At 45.7% G+C, this 18,640-nt stretch overlaps 1 protein-coding gene across 1 annotated transcript in view; it reads left to right on the top strand.

Annotated features, from left to right (window-relative positions):
- Positions 1-18,640, top strand: part of haus8 (HAUS augmin like complex subunit 8) — a 281,932-nt gene that overhangs the window by 110,344 nt on the left and 152,948 nt on the right. The gene's annotated exons all lie outside the window — the stretch shown is intronic.

The following is an 18,640-nucleotide window of genomic DNA, read 5'->3' on the forward strand; positions in this document are numbered from 1 at the left end:
GGGACAGGCCCTTTAAGGGTTCGCAAGGAGTGAGGGCTTCTTGAGGGAGTCACGGGGAAACCAGCGCATGACTCCAGTAGGCACCGTTTTATGTGGTTCATCCCCTCTGGTTCATTCTCGTAATTATACTGGCCCACCGCGTCCCCACTAAGCTCTCTCCTCAAAGCCCAGATTCCTGTTTGAGTTACTCGTGTATCTTGCACGTGACAGAAATTAGCAAGTGATCCCATTCCTGTTGTTCCACACTGAGTCGTAAACAAGTTATAATTGAGGCTGCAATGGTGAAATTTAAAACAGCTACTTTTAAGTTTAAAATAGAGAATTTAACAATATATATATATATATATAATGATGCCATTTCTATATACCTGCTGCCATTCAACCATGAAGCTCATGCCCACCACAGCTTGAGTTACCAGGCTGTCTGTCTGTTTCCTCTCTTCTCTGAACCTCTCATTTGGACAGCACTTTCATGACTTCATGGTCTCCCAATGTGTTTTTTAGCAAATTAAGTACTTTTCAAGATTGAATGGGATCAATGGGAGATTCTTAAAGCAGCGGTGAAATAATCACCGGATAATCCGTGGCAATCCTGTTGTTTAAGGGATAAGTATTGCCAGGGCATCTCAGGGTGGCACAGTAGCACAGCAGTAGAGTTGTTGCCTTGCAGCGCCAGGGATCCGGTTTTGATCCTGACTGCGGGTGCTGTCTGTACGGAGTTTGTACATTCTCTGGGTTCTCCGGTTTCTTCCCACACTCCAAAGACGTACAGGTTTGTAGGTTAATTAGCGTCTGTAAATTGGAAATTCTCCCTAGCTTATAGGAGGACAGTGCTGGGTGTACAGTATGATCGCTGGTCGGCGCGGACATGGTGGGCCGAAGGGCCTGTTTCCGCGCTGTATCTCTGAAGTAAATTGTTGGAGAAATCATCTGTTGGGGATCTTTTCCATTTTTGTAAAATGAACAACGACACAAGAACATTTAAAAGACATTTAGACAGATAGATGGATAGGAAAGGTTTAGAGAGATGTGGGCTAAAGGTGGGCAAGGCGGGCTAGCGTAGATTTGGCACATTAGTCGGCATGGGTAAGTTGGGCTGACGGGCCTATTTCCACGGTGTATGACTCTGTAACACAAAACACCTGGCCCCTAGAACCCGTCCCAACATTAATTATGACCTCGACTGCCCTGTGCTGGCAGGAACTCCTCTATGCTACTTTCCCACACCTCTCACTTCATAGAACAGGACAGCACATTAACAAGCCCACTGGCCCAATATGTCCGTGCCAGACGTGATGTTAAATTAAACTAGTCTCCTCTAGTTGCACGTGATCTATACACCTCCGTTCCCTGCATATCAATGTGCCTAACTAAACTCCACTATCGTATCTACCTCCCCTACTATCCCTGGCAGTGCGTTCTGGGCACCCACCAATCTCTGGGAAAAAAAACTTGCCCTGCACCTTATACTTTTAAACTTTGGCCCTCTCATCTGAAAGCTATGCCCTCTAGTCTTAGATATTTCCATCTTAGGGAAAAGATTCTGACTATCTACCCTATCTGCCTCGCACAGTTTTATATATCTCTATTTATTGTTCTCCACTTTAAATATATCCAATGATCTGGGCTCCAGACACCTTGGGGACGAGAATTCAAGACATACCTTTTCTCCAGAGATGCTGCCCGACCCGCTGAGTTACTCCAGCTTTTTGTGTCTTATCTCAGTCAATATGTCCGTGTGCTTCTGACAGCAGTGACAGAAGCTCGTCAGAGTACATTGCCATCTCCTGCTGTGTTCAGAAACTGCAGCAAAGGACATCTGCCACTTTATATCTTTTCTTAATTGCATCTTTGCACGCTCTTCAAATAATCACCAGCTTTACTTAATCGCTGTGCACGCATCTTCGAGGGTGAAAGACAACGTTTGGCTTTACTACCTTGGGTTAAGCATCAAAGGTTGGCCGGTAATCCAGATCTCCTGGGCATTGGAGTTGGGAGGGTGTCGGAGATGTTCAGGGTTTGGGTTGGAGGCAAATGACCGGTTTTGAACTGTTTAAACTGACAGAATGCTAGAGCAGGTTGGGACACCCAGTACCGACTGAGGACAAGGTGGGTGGGTGGTTGCAGTAAGAATCGGTTGGGGAAATGGTGGGAGAGGGTGTAGAGTTTAATATAATGGAGCAAGAATGTCATAAGGGCACATCGAAAATACCACGGGACCTCTCGTGCAGTTCAGATCATTTGTGCTGCCCCGTTTGTTACTCCGTACTTTTCTCTCACCAAGCAAAGTGAAATTCAGCGTAGGAAGAAACTGCAGATGCTGGTTTAAACCGAAGATAGATGCAAAAAGCTGGCGTAACTCACCGGGTCAGGCAGCATCTTTGGAGAAAAGGAATAGGTGACATTTTGGGTTGTAGGAAGGAACTACAGATGTAAAGCACCACGAATTCCTTATCTCCAGAGATGCTGCCTGACCCGCTGAGTTACGCCAGCTTTTTGCGTCTAAAGTGAAATTCTGTACTACTGGCTTCTTAGAACGGAATTGAGAAGTACGGTTTTAGTGATGGTGTGGGGTGTGGGGAGTGGATGGAGCCAGAAGGCTCAGGGGATGAGGGGGCAGTGGAGGAGATTGCATTGATGGACCCATGAAGATGTATCAATGATTGGTACTCAGTGCAGCTAATGAAGCTCTTTTGCAAGAAAGGTCACTGTTGTAATCTAGGAAATAATTCTGTTTGTGCACAAGTATAATAGCTAATGACCAGATGATCTGTTTTTTAATAATGTTGATTGGTGGCTAACTACTGTCTAGGGTGCTGTGGGAGAACTCTGATCTTCAAAACAATGTCTTCAAAATAGAGCATCTTCAATCACTACCTGGAAAAATAGCAGGGATGAGCTCTCGTATTTTTCCCCTCCTTGATTTACTTTCTGTCTCTTGAAGTGAAACTCAAACCCATAATTTCACTAGGGATCAATTAGATGTAACTCTGAGAGGCAAGAGGTTGCGGGGGGTGGGGGGGGGGGGTCGTGAAGCAGGGAACTGAGGAGAAGTTGAAATGGGGAAAGGTGGAGGTGTGAAGGGAGTAAAGGGGAGAGTGGGGCAGTAAGGAGAGAGAGGAGGAGGGAGGAGGGAGTGGGTGAGAGCAAATCAGTGGGGCGCAGTGTCTGAGAAGGGCAGGACTAATAAAGAGGGAAGGATTATAGGTTGATGAGGGAAACCTCTCGAGAATAAGAGGTGATTCTGAACATTGCTGATCATACCCCTGTACATTTGTTCACGATTATGGTGATATCTATCTGTCGAACAGTAAAACAGCACTTTTAAAATTAGGTTACACCAGTGGATCGGATGAATTTTAATGACATGCGTAGGAAAAGACTCGACACAACAGAGGGTTTATTGACAATTTAATTGTAATTCCAGCCAAGCTCATGACGATGTGGCTTGCACAGTAAATCACACTTACTGGAACCAACAATGAGATTTAAGTTTCAAAGTTTGCAGTGCAGGGTAAAGCCACTCCTGTTTGTGCACCGTGAGATGGAGGATACTGGGTGGGATCCAGCGAGGAGAGTGGGCAGGCGACAATAGTGGCCGTGGCAATCTTTTTAATGCTTTCAGCCACTGCATTGTTTTGCCTGCTGAATGGTGCAAGGCATCTGAGGAGCAAGTTCCTTCTGCCAAGTAGCTGCAACGAAAATGGAACAAAGATTTCAATCCTTGTAGAAACAAGGAACAGTAGATACTGGTTTCTATTTTTCAAAGTGCTGGAGTAACTCAGCAGGTCGGGCACATTCTCCTCTAGAGAATGTGGAGAGGAGACGTTTCAGGTCGGGAAACTGAAGAAGTGTCCCGTCCCAAAACGTCACCTATCCATCCTCACCAGAGATGCTGCCTGGCCCACTGAATAAGTCTAGCACTTTGCGTCTATTTCTGCATCGATGCTTGTGTTCGGTGAAGGGGGGGGGTGGGGGGGAGTTGATAGAAGGGACTAGTGCAGCAGTTCAGTTAGACTGAAGGCTGCAATCTAGCACTTCATATTTTGTGTACAACACTTTGTTTTATCTTTGAGAAAGATTATTTTATGAACAAGGGTAAATAATTGCCAATTTATCCTGAATCTCTAAACTGTACATACATTTTCAACTGTACATTAAAAAAAACCCATTCAGCATGGTGAAGACTGCACCAAGGAACCAGTGCTGAAACTAAGCTCTTTAAAATATATGGTTCAATTCCATGCCGATTTTAGAAATCAAAGGATGTAACACTTGACAGATTTTACTGCATCAGGATTTGCATTAAAATATTTAGGGTGAGCAAAGCTGAGAGTTTTTAAATAATTGAGAGAAGCTTCCAAAGCATTAATGTGCTAAATCTAACTCATTTCTTTAGATTCTGAAGAAATATGGGCTGTAATACACCAGAATTTGGGACATTGCTTCTATGAATGTGTAATTAGTTCTTTTTCTTTTTTAAAGAAAGTGATTTTAAAAAGATGTCTGTAGTTTAATCGCACTGTACATAGACTATTTAATGAATGGAAAACAAAAAATATAATAAAATTATCTTTTTAGTTGAAGGCAACTGTCTTGTTTCTCCTTCAGAAATCCAGCATTAATTCAGAGCGGTCGGTGTCTGCCTTCGAACATCGTACAGTACAGCACAGGAACGGGCCCTTCGGCCCACAATGTTGATGCCGAACATGACACCAAGTTAAACTGATCTCATCTGCCTGGGGATGATCCACATCCCGTTATTCCCAGCACTTCAATACGCCTATCCCAAAGCCTCTTAAGCACCACTATCGTATCTGCCTCCACCTCCACCACCACCACCCCCGGAAGTGCATTCTATGCCACCACAAATCCGTGTGTTAAAAAAAACATCTTTAAAACTTTCCCCCTCTCACATTATAACTACTCCCTCTAGTGTTGGACAACTGAAAAGGATTTGACTGTCCGCCCGATCTATGCCTCATAATTTTATACACGAGAATCACCAAATGGTTACAGCAAAGTGGGCATGTGGCCCTTCAAGTCTGAGTTAGCTCAATGTAAGAGTGCTCCAGGTAGTCGACTCCTTCCTTACAGATATTTATCCACCTTCTAGTCAACATTACAATAGAATTTGCTTCAATGGGAAGTTTCTCATCAGTTGTTCGTATCCCCAGACTATGCCACTGGTTTATAAGTCAAACTAATCTCTGCCTGCACGTGATCTGACCCCTCCATTCCCTGCATATCCATGTGGCTGTTTAAAAGCCCCTTCAATGTTACTATTGTATCTTCCTCCACCAACACGTTCCAGGCACTCGCCACTCTGTAAAAAAAAAAAACTTGCCCCACGCAACTCCTTTAAACTTTGCCAATCTCACTTTAAAGCAATGCCCTCTTGTCTTTTTGGCGTAGAATTAACAAGAGGTCTGGGGTGGGAGATCGCAACCTTCACGTGGTCCACCCTGTTTCGACTAATGCAATCAACCCGACGTGCACGAACAAATAGATCAAATAGAACAAGTTGACTTGAAACTTTAGGCCGTGCACGCCACACGCAAGAAGAAGAAGCAAGAGGGCTGTAAATCTCATAAATAAGGGCTGCAGCTCACAGTCCTGCTCCCTGAGATTATCGCTGATCGCATGCCTGCAACGTCTTGTAATCATCTTCCCCGAAGCAGATACTCGTGGCTGAAGTGAGTGGATAAACAAACTTGGCACCTTCACACGTTCTTCAGTGCAAGGAGGCAACTCATGATCAGACGCTTGCATGACATAACTGTCTGTGGTAGCGGGTTCCACCCTGGATAGGATCTAACAAGTGGCTAAAATTAAGAAGCAGAGATGGGGGGAAATTGGGCAAGGGCTTTTGAGTTATGGTGCCGGAGGACAGGGGAACATTTCTAGGAAGTGTGTCCCGGGTATAACATGATACTAACCTTTCTGGGAAGAGTGTCCCAGATATAGGCTGCACGGTGTCGCAGTGGTAGAGTTGCTGTCTAACAACTCCAGAGACCCGGGTTCAATAGACAATAGGTGCAGGAGTAGGCCATTCGGCCCTTCAAACCAGCACCGCCATTCAGTGTGATCATGGCTGATCATCCCCAATCAGTACCCCGTTCCTGCCTTCTCCCCATATCCCCTGACTCCGCTATCTTTAAAAGCCCTATCTAGCTCTCTCTTGAAAGTATCCAGAGAACTGGCCTCCACCACCCTCTGAGGCAGCGAATTCCACAGACTCACAACTCTCTGTGTGAAAACGTGTTTCCTCATCACCCTTCTAAATGGCTTACCCCTTATTCTTAAAAATTCGACCTTGGTCGTAGTTCGATGTTGACTACGGGTGCTATCTGTACGGAGTTTGCATGTTCTCCCTGTGACCATGTGTGTTTTCCCCAGGTGCTCGAGTTTCCTCCCACCCTCCAAAGACGTGCAGGTTTGTAGGTTAATTGGCTTCTGTAAATTATCCCTAGTGTGTAGAGTAGAACTAGTGTACAGATGATCGCTGGTTGGTGCAGACACATTGAGCTGAAGGGCCTGTTTACACTCTGTATCTTTAAACTAAACTAAACTAAATATAACACGACATGAACATTTAATTTATATTTCAGTATGAATGACCACAAAAGAGTAATAACAAAAATCCAGTAGCTGCTTGAGATTAATGTTTGTTTGTATTTTTTTTATAGGCATTTTATTTAAATACAATTTTACTTCGGAGTCACGTGAGTGACTACGTGAAGAACCCTGCCCAGTGCGCAGGTGCGGCATTAACGTCCAGCTGTGCAACGGCGGCCCAGACGGGAGTTCGGGCCTTTCTAGAAGCTTTAGAAGAGTACAGCGCCAGAGAATTGAGAGGCACTAAAAGTAAAGAGTGTCAACGGTCAAATCTGGAGGCAGCTGGGTCAGCAGACTCGCAGTCAAGAGCTAAAAAAGCAGCAAATTCTGAAGTTCCTAACATCGAAAATCACCGCCTTTGCTCGTTTCCACGGAACATACTAACATGACCACCTGCCAACAGATCAACAATCTAAGGCAGGACAATATAAGACTTGCCCTCAACCCCAAATATGCGGGGCTATGCAAAACCGCTGCAGCGGAAAGAGAGGCAGCTAAACCTGTGGGCCTCATGAGGGCAGGCCCGGGACATCTCATCCAACACCCAGCTGGCAGCACCCCTCGGCATCCACCAGTCAACACCCACATCCAAGGACTGGTGAAAGCTCGGGGACCGCTGCTTATTACCCCCAAAGGTCTTTTTTAAGACATGGGCCCAGAGCGTGACCCCAGGGAAAATGCGCCGCCCCACCGACAGCACCAGCATACCAGCAAAACAGAGCCTTCATGAAAAAACAATGAACATGGAGGTAGGTAGTCTGGTTCCTGCCAGCTTACACAAAATAAGGGTGCTCTACTAACTGGGGGGGCATTTACACTTGTTTAAAAAAGCATAGGGTACTGTTACAAATAACAAATATATACTCAACAGTATTAGTGGATACAAACTTGAATTCAAATTGGGCATATTACCGCCAGTTCAGCATGCGCCCATAGGGCATTTTTCCCTCTAAGAAAGAGAAGCGAGAAGGTCAAGCTGAACTAGAAAGGCTCATTACAAAAGGATTATGGGAAAAAACCAAACATGAACCATTGGAATTTGTATCGAATATATTCACTAAAAGTAAAAAAGATGGTGGATGTCGCATCATCATTGACCTACATCACTAAATAAATCTGTTGAGTATATACACTTTAAGATGTAGACGTTTTGTCACTGCCAGACATCTGATCTCCAAAGGATACTTTATGGCAAGCATTGATATTGAAGATGCTTACTATCTAATACCCATACACAAGGATCATTGTAGATACCTAAATTTATCTGGATGGGGCAACTATGGGAGTATAGAGCATTCCCAATGGTCTAACCTCGGCCCTAAACTAATTACAAAAATACTAAAAATAGCCATGAAAATATTAAGAAAACAAAAGCATAATCATGGCATATATTGGATGATATCCTCATATTAGGAAAAACAAAGGAATTAGCTGTGGCAGCAGTTCTAGCTAAGAAACAGCTCCTTGAAACACTGAGGTTCATCCTACACCCAGATAAACCAAAATTGAAGCCGTTAACTACGATGGATTATCTGGGCTTTAATATCAATTCTATCCATATGACTGTTACTTTGCCAAGGTGCTCAGGTCACTATAATCATATCATGAATGTACCCACTAAAGCTATATCAGAATTACAGTGGTGGGCAGACAATGTTTGGCACAGTTTCAGACCTATTATTATCACCAATCCTAACTTGGTTATTAAAAACCGATGCCAGTGCTTTAGGCTGGGGAGCAACTAACTCCATATCCAGCACAGGTAACAGATGGACCAACTCAGAATCATCGTTACTACACACAATGGGCATCAACTATTTGGAAATGGTGGTCGCCTATTGGGTTAAATGCATATGCATTTCAAATGCAGCACGTGCATGTACGGTTACGGATTGATAATACTATGGTGGTGGCTTATATTAACCGTATGGGGAGCATAAAATCATTATCGTGCAACAAATTGGTCAAACAGATCTGGCAATGGTGTGTCAAAAGACATTTTTAACTATCGGCTGCCTATCTCCTAGGTAAGCTAGAACACAGTGGGAGACACCAGGTCACGGGGGAAAATTTATGATAACATTGAATGGATGTCAAACCCAAAATATCTGCTAAAGTTATTAAGCAATTTGAACGCCAGATATCAATTTGTTTGCAACAAGACAGAATCACCAGTAACCTATGTATGTGACTTAGGAACCAGATCAGAGGCAGCAGCGGTAGATGCCTACACGCTGGATAGGGGGAATTTCTGCTTTTGCTTCCTTCCCTTCTGCCTCATCAGTCGGGCACTTCGCAATACAGCTGGAATCTGCCTCTGGGATATTGAAGGTGCCCGACCGGCCTACATAGCCATGGTTCCCAGTTCATCACGACGTGGTGGTCGAGTCACCTATGGATTTCCCTAGTGGACCACGGTTGTTGACTCACCCAGTATCAGGCATAAGCCACCCATGCCATAAAAACATCTAACTCCTGGGTTGTAGGTTTGAATAGACCTTACCAGGGACTGGGATTATCCAAATGAACCATCACCACCATGTCGGCATCCCTGCGAACAGTCACCAAGAAGCAAACATGGGAAAATACTGCCAGGACGCAGGGACAACATACGAAACTACTCAACCGCTGACGTATTGGAGTTCCTGGACCATCTACACCATGATGATAAGATGAGTCACAGTGCCGTAAATACAGCACGAAGCGCCCTGTCTGCTTATCTAAAAAACAGCAGGACAGCAGAGCATGGGATCCCATCCACTGAAGATAAAACTTATGAAGGGCATTTACAATAACAAGCCCCCAAAACCCAGGTATACCCATGTATGGGATATCAGTGTGATATTGACATATCTCAGAGGATGGCCACCAGCTAGATCCCTCAGTCTTGCACAATCTACGTTGAAAACGCTCATGCTTATGGCTCTCGTATCCGCTCACAGAGTCCAGTCACTCCATAAAACTAGCCTGGATAACATGGTGATCACCCCAGACCGCATCACGTTCATCATTCTAGGTCTGGTAAAAACCAAAGCGGCCAGGAACGCCCAAATTCACTGGTGGTATTCCGGGCCTACCCACCAGAGTCCAGGTTGAGTGTGGTGACCCATCTACAACAATATATAGACACAACCCACAATCTTAGAGGGAGAGGAAAAGCCTATGGGTCAACCACAAGAAACCCCAAGACGGGGTAACGAGCCAAACCACTTCAAGGTGGCTCAAACAGGTACTGAAAGCTGCCGGAATAGATAATAATACATTTAAATCCCATTCCACTAGGGCAGCATTGATATCAGCGGCTGAACGAATGGACGTCCCGGTTGACCACATTCTCAATACGGCAGGATGGTCAAGGGAAACGACGTTCAGAATATTTTTATTGTAAACCGTTGATAAGCCTGATTTAATTGCAGACAGAATATTACAAACTGCAAATATTTAATTTAAGCTCAGGGGAGCTATTTATGTTGTTATTGTTAATAAATACTTTCTGTTTCTTGAGAAAGCAGATCCATTGGTTGATTACGATAACACTTCCTCCCTCAAGAACTTCGGCAGTGAGTGAAATTAAAACTGTTACACGGTTTGAAATCACAGACCTTTGAAATCTTCACGTAGTCACTCACGTGACTCCGAAGTAAAATAGTAAGATTAAACGAGTACTTACCAGTACGAAGTTTGATCTGTATTTTATGAGAAGTTACGATGAGGGATTACGTGCCCTCCGCTCCCACCCTCATTATATAGATCAAACTAATAAACTGATGTCTCCTTGATCTTTACTATGTTTACTTCAAATATTGTGTCTATCTGTGATTCCACACCGCTGCTTGGAAGTATGCCGCACCTGCGCACTGGGCAGGGTTCTTCACGTAATCCCTCATCGTAACTCCTCATAAAATACAGATCAAACTTCGTACTGGTAAGTACTCGCTTAATCTTACTATTAAATTCTAAAGCTGTTTAAACTAATTTCTCAGGATTTTAGACCAGCCCTCTGGATTACTAAACTAGCAACTTGTCAATTTTACCATCACTGAAAGGATTATAATATAGAATATAGAATATCAAACAATACAGCACAGGAACTGGCCCTCTGCCCATAATGTTTGTGCCGACCAGGATGCCAGGACATGATCAGTATCCCTCGATTCCATGCATGTGTGCATGCCTATCTAAGAGCCTCTTAAATGCCCCTATCGTATCTGCCTCTACCACCACCCCTTACACCGTGTTCCTGGCACCCATCAGTCTGTAGAAAAACATGCCCTGCACATCTCCTTGAAACCTTTGCCCCTCTCACCTTCAAGCTAGGCTCTTGAATCCTCGACATTTCCATCCTGGGAAAAAGGTTCTGAGTTCACTTCACCTTAAAATAAGCATGACATTCTGTTACTTAAAATGGTAAGCAGGAAACCTATTTAAAGTGAAAAGCCAAGTGATGCCAGTTTGGATTTTAAAACTGGTGAATCTGAACTGAAGAGGTCATGAAATTGGAATTTTGAAGCCTCGTAAAGGACGATTTGGAGAGCAGGTTTTGTTTAGTTTATAGATACAGAGCGGACACAGGCCATTCGGCCCACCAATCCCACGCTGGCCAGCGATCCCCGCACATTAACACTGTCCTACACACGAGGGCCAAGTTACAAGTTGTAGAAGCCAATTAACCGACAAACCTGAGTGTGGGAGGAAGCCGGAGCTCCTGGAGAAAGCCCACGTGGGTCACGGGGTGAACGTGCAAACTCCGTACAGAAAGCACCAGGGGTCAGGATCGAGCCCGGATCTCTGGCGCTGTAAAGCAGCAATTCTACCGCAATGCCCAATGTAAAAGGCACCGACAAGTGACCTGAATTAAATCTTGAATGTTGTGAAAAGTCTCGATGAAGTAGACCTGCGAAAGATGCTTCTCACATTGGTAGATAGAAGATCATCACAAATAAAAGCAGATAAGATTATTTACACAGAAAGTGATTAGAATTCAGAAGTCACTACTGCATGGACTTGTGGAGCTGACTACTGTTGATGCATTTAAAGGTACATAAGACAAATGCACACAGGAGAAAATAATTTGAATGCTGAATAATTTTCTTCAGGTTGGAGAGTCTAGAATCACGGTGAATGCTCTCAGAGTAAGAGGTTAATTCGAATTTCACACAGAGAGTGGTGAATCTCTGGAACTCTCTGTCACAGAGGGTAGTTGAGGCCAGTTCATTGGCTATATTTAAGAGGGAGTTAGATGTGGCCCTTGTGGCTAAGGGGATCAGGGGGTTTGGAGAGAAGGCAGGTACGGGATACTGAGTTGGATGATCAGCCATGATCATATTGAATGGCGGTGCAGGCTCGAAGGGCCGAATGGCCTACTCCTGCACCTAATTTCTATGTTTCTATGTTTCTATGAATTCATTTAGGACTGGCAAAGATGTATCAAAGGGTCACAGATGTGGTCCATCCCTCCTGTTTCTTATGTTCTTATAGTATATTAGTAAGTGAAAATAGGGTGGTTGGAAGGGCCTGTTTACACGCTGTATCTCTATAAAGATGCTAAAAGATCAGGCCCTTCGGCCTACAATGTACCTGTAAAACATGAAGCCTAGATAAAGTAATCTCCTCTGCCTGCACACGATCCATATCCCTCCATGTCATACACTCATGCACAGTGTCTCTTGCCCAGAATAGGGGAATCAAGGACCAGATTGAAGGTGAAGGTGAAGGGGAAAAGATTTAATAGGAATCTGAGGGGAAACTTTTTCACACAAAGGGTGGTGGGTGTATGGAATGAGCTTCCAGATGTGGTAGTTCAGGCAGGTTTGCAACGTTTACGAAACAATTGGACAGGTACATCAATAGGACAGGCTTAGAGGGAGATTAGAGGGGGCATTTATTGTTGCGGGTGATTTCAACCACTCAGACCTTAAAACTGTACTCCCCAGGTTCCATCAGCATGTTTTCTGCCCAACCAGAGGAAACAATGTTCTGGACTTAGTTTACACTAATATCACTGAAGCCTACAAAGCCCTCCCCCTCCCCCACCTTGGACAGTCTGACCACCTCTCCCTGTTCCTGCTCCCCAAATACACACCTCTGATCAGACGTGTGAAACCTACCACGAGGACAGTGAAGGTCTGGCCTGAGGGGGCTGTCTCTGACTTACAGGAGCAGTTTCAGCAGACAGACTGGAGTCTCTTTGCTACTCAGTCCACCTCCAATTCACAAGTGGACATCAACTCGTACACCTCAACAGTTCTGGACTATATAAAATTCTGTACCGATAATGTCACTACCCACAAGGAGATAAAGACTTTCCCTAACCAGAAGCCGTGGATGAGCAGGGAGGTCAGACTCCTACTGAAGGCTCGCGATGCCGCTTTCAGATCTGGCGACGCTGAGGGATACAGCTCATCCAGGGCCAATCTGAAAATGGGAATTAGGAACGCTAAACTCAATCACAAACGGGGATTGAGGAGCATTTCCATAACAGCTCTGCCCGCAGGCGCATGTGGCAAGGAATCAAATCCCTTGCCGATTATCAGAAAGTTAACACCCCTCCCCCAGACAACGACACCCTGCCTGACGAGCTAAACCACTTCTATGCTCGCTTTGACCGAGACAACAAAACCCCAGCCATTAAAGTTGCTCCACCCCCGAATGAACAACCTCTCAGCCTCTCCACCTCTGCTGTACAAGATGCACTGAGCAAGGTGAATGAGCGCAAAGCTGCCGGCCCCGATGGCATCCCTGGCCGGGTGCTTAGGGCATGTGCTGGTCAACTATCCCCAGTCCTCGCCGACATTTTCAATCTCTCACTGGCCCAGGGTGTTGTCCCCACTTGCCTCAAGACATCAACCATCGTGCCAGTGCCCAAACAGTCAGCTACAGGGAGTCTCAATGATTTCCGCCCAGTGGCACTCACCCCTGTCATTGCAAAGTGCTTTGAGCGGCTGATCTTGGCTCACCTCAAAGCCTGCCTCCCCCCCCACACTGGATCCCCACCAGTTTGCCTACCGGACCAACAGGTCTACAGAGGACGCCATATCGGCGGCCCTACACTCTGCCCTGACCCACCTGGACCACAACAACTCCTACATCAGGCTGCTGTTCATAGATTTCAGCTCTGCCTTTAACACCGTCATCCCAGCCAGCTTGATCACCAAACTCAGTGGACTTGGCATCTCCACCTCCCTCTGCAACTGGACATTGGACTTCCTCACTAACAGACCACAGTCTGTTAGGGTCAATAACCTCACCTCCTCCACTATAACACTGAACACCGGAGTGCCACAGGGCTGTGTGCTCAGCCCTCTCCTCTACTCCCTCTTCACCCACGACTGCATCCCAAAGCACGGATCCAACGCCATTATTAAGTTTGCTGACGATACCACGGTAGTAGGACTGATCAGCGACAACGATGAGTCAGCCTACAGGGATGAGATCCAGCACCTGACCACCTGGTGTGCCGACAATAACCTCATCCTCAACTCCAAAAAGACAAAGGAGATTATTGTCGACTTCAGGCAGACCAGAGGAGGCAGTCATACCGCCATCCATATCAACGGGACTGAGGTGGAGCGCGTCTCCAGCTATAAATTCCTCGGAGTGCATATCTCGGAGGACTTGTCCTGGTCCCTCAACACCTCCAAGCTGATCAAAAAGGCACAGCAGCGCCTTTACTTCCTTAGGAGGCTCAAGAAAGCCCACCTGTCCCCCCAGATCCTGACCAACTTTTACCGCTGTACCATAGAGAGTATCCTGACCACCTGCTTCACAGTATGGTACAGCAGCTGCACTGCTGCGGACAGGAAAGCACTACAACGGGTGGTGAAAACCGCGCAGCACATCATCGGTGCCCCGCTCCCTGCCATGGATGCCCTCCACCGAAAGCGGTGTCTGAGTCGGGCTGGGAAGATCATCAAAGACCCCTCACACCCCAACCATGGACTGTTTGCCCTCCTCCCATCAGGGAGGCGGTACAGGAGCCTCAGGTCACGTACCAGCAGGATGAGGAAAAGCTCTATAACAACACAATCACACTGCTGAACTCGGAGTCCCGACGATAGACTTCTCTGGTCCCTCCGTCCCCCTTTGTTTAATCATTCTGTATTTCCTGATTATTCTGTATCTTCTCTCTTTCTATTTTTTTCTTGTTTTTTCTCTTTATGTACAACTACTACGGACTGACACAAAACTGCATTTCGTTGTACTGATACTTGTATTTGTGCGATGACATTAAAGTTGAATTGAATTGAATTGAATATGGGCCAAATGTAGGCTGGTGGGACTAGTGCAGCTGGGACATGTTGGCCGGTGTGGGCAAGTTAGGCCGAAGAGTCTGTTTCCACGCTGTATCACTCTATGACTATATGGCGCTATTTAAAAACCTCTTAAGCACCACCATCGCCATCTCCCCCACAGGCCTACAGGTTCCAGGCACCCAAGATCAAAGACAAATGTGGATGCAAGAACAAGTGAGACAGTGAGAGACAAGCCAATGCCCTTTAAATTGTGGTCCATTGGGAGTGTCAGAGGAGGTGCCAACTTCCCAGGCAGCTGCTGAAAACATTTAAAGTTTGGCAGAAAGTTGCTCGTGTCAACAGAAGTGTTACTGTCAAAAACAGGAAGTTCATCAAAGTACGACGTCATTGACACAAGAGCTTGCATCCGTAAACAAGTTGCACGCGAGTGAGAAACATGAATCAGATTTCACGACTTACCTCTCTGGACTCTTCACTGCTGATAATTGCTTCACCCTTTGGCTGACGTCAACTTGGGTTTTAATGGCCGAGATGAAAAAGGGGACAAGGTAGAGTTAAAAAGGAGAGGGTGGTGTGGCAAACTTCCTATTTAATAGCAGCAAGGTAGCGTCTCCAGATGAGGCAGTTGCCCACCTCTTTGCAGAGTGTGGATTTGCGAAGAGGCTCTGGAGAACGATGCCAGGAACAGTGGCGCAGCAGTAGGGCGCCAGAGACCCCCGGTTCGATCCTGACCACGGGGTGCTGCCTGTACGGAGTTCGTACGCTCTCCCTGTGACCGCGTGGGTTTTCTCCGGGTGCTCTGGTTTCCTCCCACACTCCAAAGACGTGCAAGTTTGTAGGCTCATTGGCCTTTGGTGAAATTGCAAATTGTTCCTAGTGTGTTGGGTAGTGCCAGTGTCCTGGGTGATCGCTGGTCGGTGCGGACTCGATGGGCCGAAGGTCCTGTTACCTCGCTGCATCTCGACAGTCTAAAATCTAATTATGCCTGGAACAAGCTGCCAGGAGTGGTGAGGGAGACAGATACGACAGTGGCATTTAAGAGGCTTTTAAACAGGCACATGAGAGGATAGGGATCATGGGCCAACAATAAAGATTAGTTTATCTTGGAAACATATACAGCACAGACATTGTGGGCCGAATGGCCTGTTCCTTATGAAGAAAGACTGGATAGACTTGGTTTATACTCTCTAGAATTTAGGAGATTGAGAGGGGATCTTATAGAAACTTACAAAATTCTTAAGGGTTTGAACAGGCTAGATGCAGGAAGATTGTTCCCGATGTTAGGGAAGTCCAGGACAAGGGGTCACAGCTTAAGGATAAGGGGGAAATCCTTTAAAACCGAGATGAGAAGAACTTTTTTCACACAGAGAGTGGTGAATCTCTGGAACTCTCTGCCACAGAGGGTAGTTGAGGCCGGTTCATTGGCTATATTTAAGAGGGAGTTAGATGTGGCTCTTGTGGCTAAGGGGATCAGGGGGTATGGAGAGAAGGCAGGTACGGGATACTGAGTTGGATGATCAGCCATGATCATATTGAATGGCGGTGCAGGCTCGAAGGGCCGAATGGCCTACTCCTGCACCTAATTTCTATGTTTCTATGTTTCCTGTGCTGTACTGTTCTACGCTCCACATGTTCTAATCAAGGGATATGGGACAAGTATAGGGAACAGAAACTGAGGTAAAAGTTCAGGCAGCATCTTACTGATTGGTGGAGCAGGCCATGAGGGCTCGAATGGCCTCTTCTTGCTTGCGATTCTTATGTCCTTACATGTAAGCAATATCACAAAACCAATCTGCCCCCATAGTCCGCCCTGCTTCTGAACTCCACCCTAACCGTCTCTTCCTGTTGTGGGTGACTGTGGTTTCTATTTGCGCTGTTTATAGCGCTGGGAGAATATATCTTCTTTGACTCTTATTTTGAGATTTCTCCTCAGATTAAGCCAATAACAAATAAAACTTGCCTTTCAAATGCTTTTTCTCCTCTTGTTTATTAGAGGAGAGACTTCTAGGTCCTTTGCTCCTTACAGACAAGAGTCAGGAGCTATTAGCGTAGACAAAAGTGCTGGAGAAACTCAGCGGGTGCGGCAGCATCTATGGAGCGAAGGAAATAGGCAACGTTTTGGGACGAAACGTTGCCTATTTCCTTCGCTCCATAGATGCTGCCGCGCCCGCTGAGTTTCTCCAGCACTTTTGTCTACCTTCGGTTTTCCAGCATCTGCAGTTCCTTCTTAAACAGTCAGGAGAGATTAATTGTCTTCTGTGCCGACAATGGAATACTTCCTGCAGCATAGCGGGCCAGAAACCACAATACATAGACATGGAACATAGAACAGTGCAGCACAGGGACAGGCACTTCGGCCCACAATGTTTGAGCCTAGCATGATGCCAAGTTAAATTGACCTCATTTGCCTGTACATGATCCATATCCCACTATTCCCTGCATTTCCACGTGGCTATCTAAAAGCCTCTTAGAAACATAGAAACATAGAAATTAGGTGCAGGAGTAGGCCATTCGGCCCTTCGAGCCTGCACCGCCATTCAATATGATCATGGCTGATCATCCAACTCAGTATCCCGTACCTGCCTTCATACGCTGTGATCCCCTTAGCCACAAGGGCCACATCTAACTCCCTCTTAAATATAGCCAATGAACTGGCCTCGACTACCCTCTGTGGCAGAGAGTTCCAGAGATTCACCACTCTCTGTGTGAAAAAAGTTCTTCTCATCTCGGTTTTAAAGGATTTCCCCCTTATCCTTAAGCTGTGACCCCTTGTCCTGGTCTTCCCCAACATCGGGAACAATCTTCCTGCATCTAGCCTGTCCAACCCCTTAAGAATTTTGTAAGTTTCTATAAGATCCCCCCTCAATCTCCTAAATTCTAGAGAGTATAAACCAAGTCTATCCAGTCTTTCTTCATAATACAGTCCTGACATCCCAGAAATCAGTCTGGTGAACCTTCCCTGCACTCCCTCTATGGCAATAATGTCCTTCCTCAGATTTGGAGACCAAAACTGTACGCAATACTCCAAGTGTGGTCTCACCAAGACCCTGTACAGCTCCAGTAGAACCTCCATGCTCCTATACTCAAATCAAAATTAAATGCCACTATCGCATCTTACTCCACCGCCACCCTTAGCAATACGCTTGAGGCTCTGCCAATCTTGTCCTGTACATCTCCATGCCCCTCGCACCAAAGATTCTTAAGGAAACCTGCATGGTCACAGGGAGAACGTGCAAACTCCACACAGACTGCACCCATTGTCAGGATGGAATCCGAGTCTCTGGCGCTGTGAGGCTGCAGCTCTATCGCTGCACCACTGTGCCTCCCTTACAGCTATGCCCTCTAAATTTCCTCTCAATCTCTGAATATGCATAGATAATATATAACAATCAATAATTAATTAATAACCCCAATAATAGTGCAAAAAAACCCCGATAAATCCTCAGTGGCCTTTGCAGTCCTCAAAGGCACCCCATAGTTCATCAACAATTTTAGCGTTGTGTTGTGTTCAATAGCCTGATAGTTGTTGGGAAGAGCTTGGCGGTCATAGTTATCAGACTTCTGCACCTTCTCGTGGAGAAGGTGTTGGGATTTAGGATATAAACACTTTTGGATAGGCAATTAGATATGCAGGGAGTGGAGGGATATGGATTATGTGCAGATTGAAAGATTGAGAGTGTCCTCTTCTGTGTATTATGAGTCCAGCACTGAGGGCTGTGCGGGGTGAACAGGCACTCCAAGGAAACATGAATTGCAGTTTAGTTGTGTAA

The sequence above is a fragment of the Leucoraja erinacea genome, chromosome 29 (genome assembly GCF_028641065.1).
Source record: "Leucoraja erinacea ecotype New England chromosome 29, Leri_hhj_1, whole genome shotgun sequence".
Lineage (NCBI taxonomy): Eukaryota > Metazoa > Chordata > Chondrichthyes > Rajiformes > Rajidae > Leucoraja > Leucoraja erinaceus.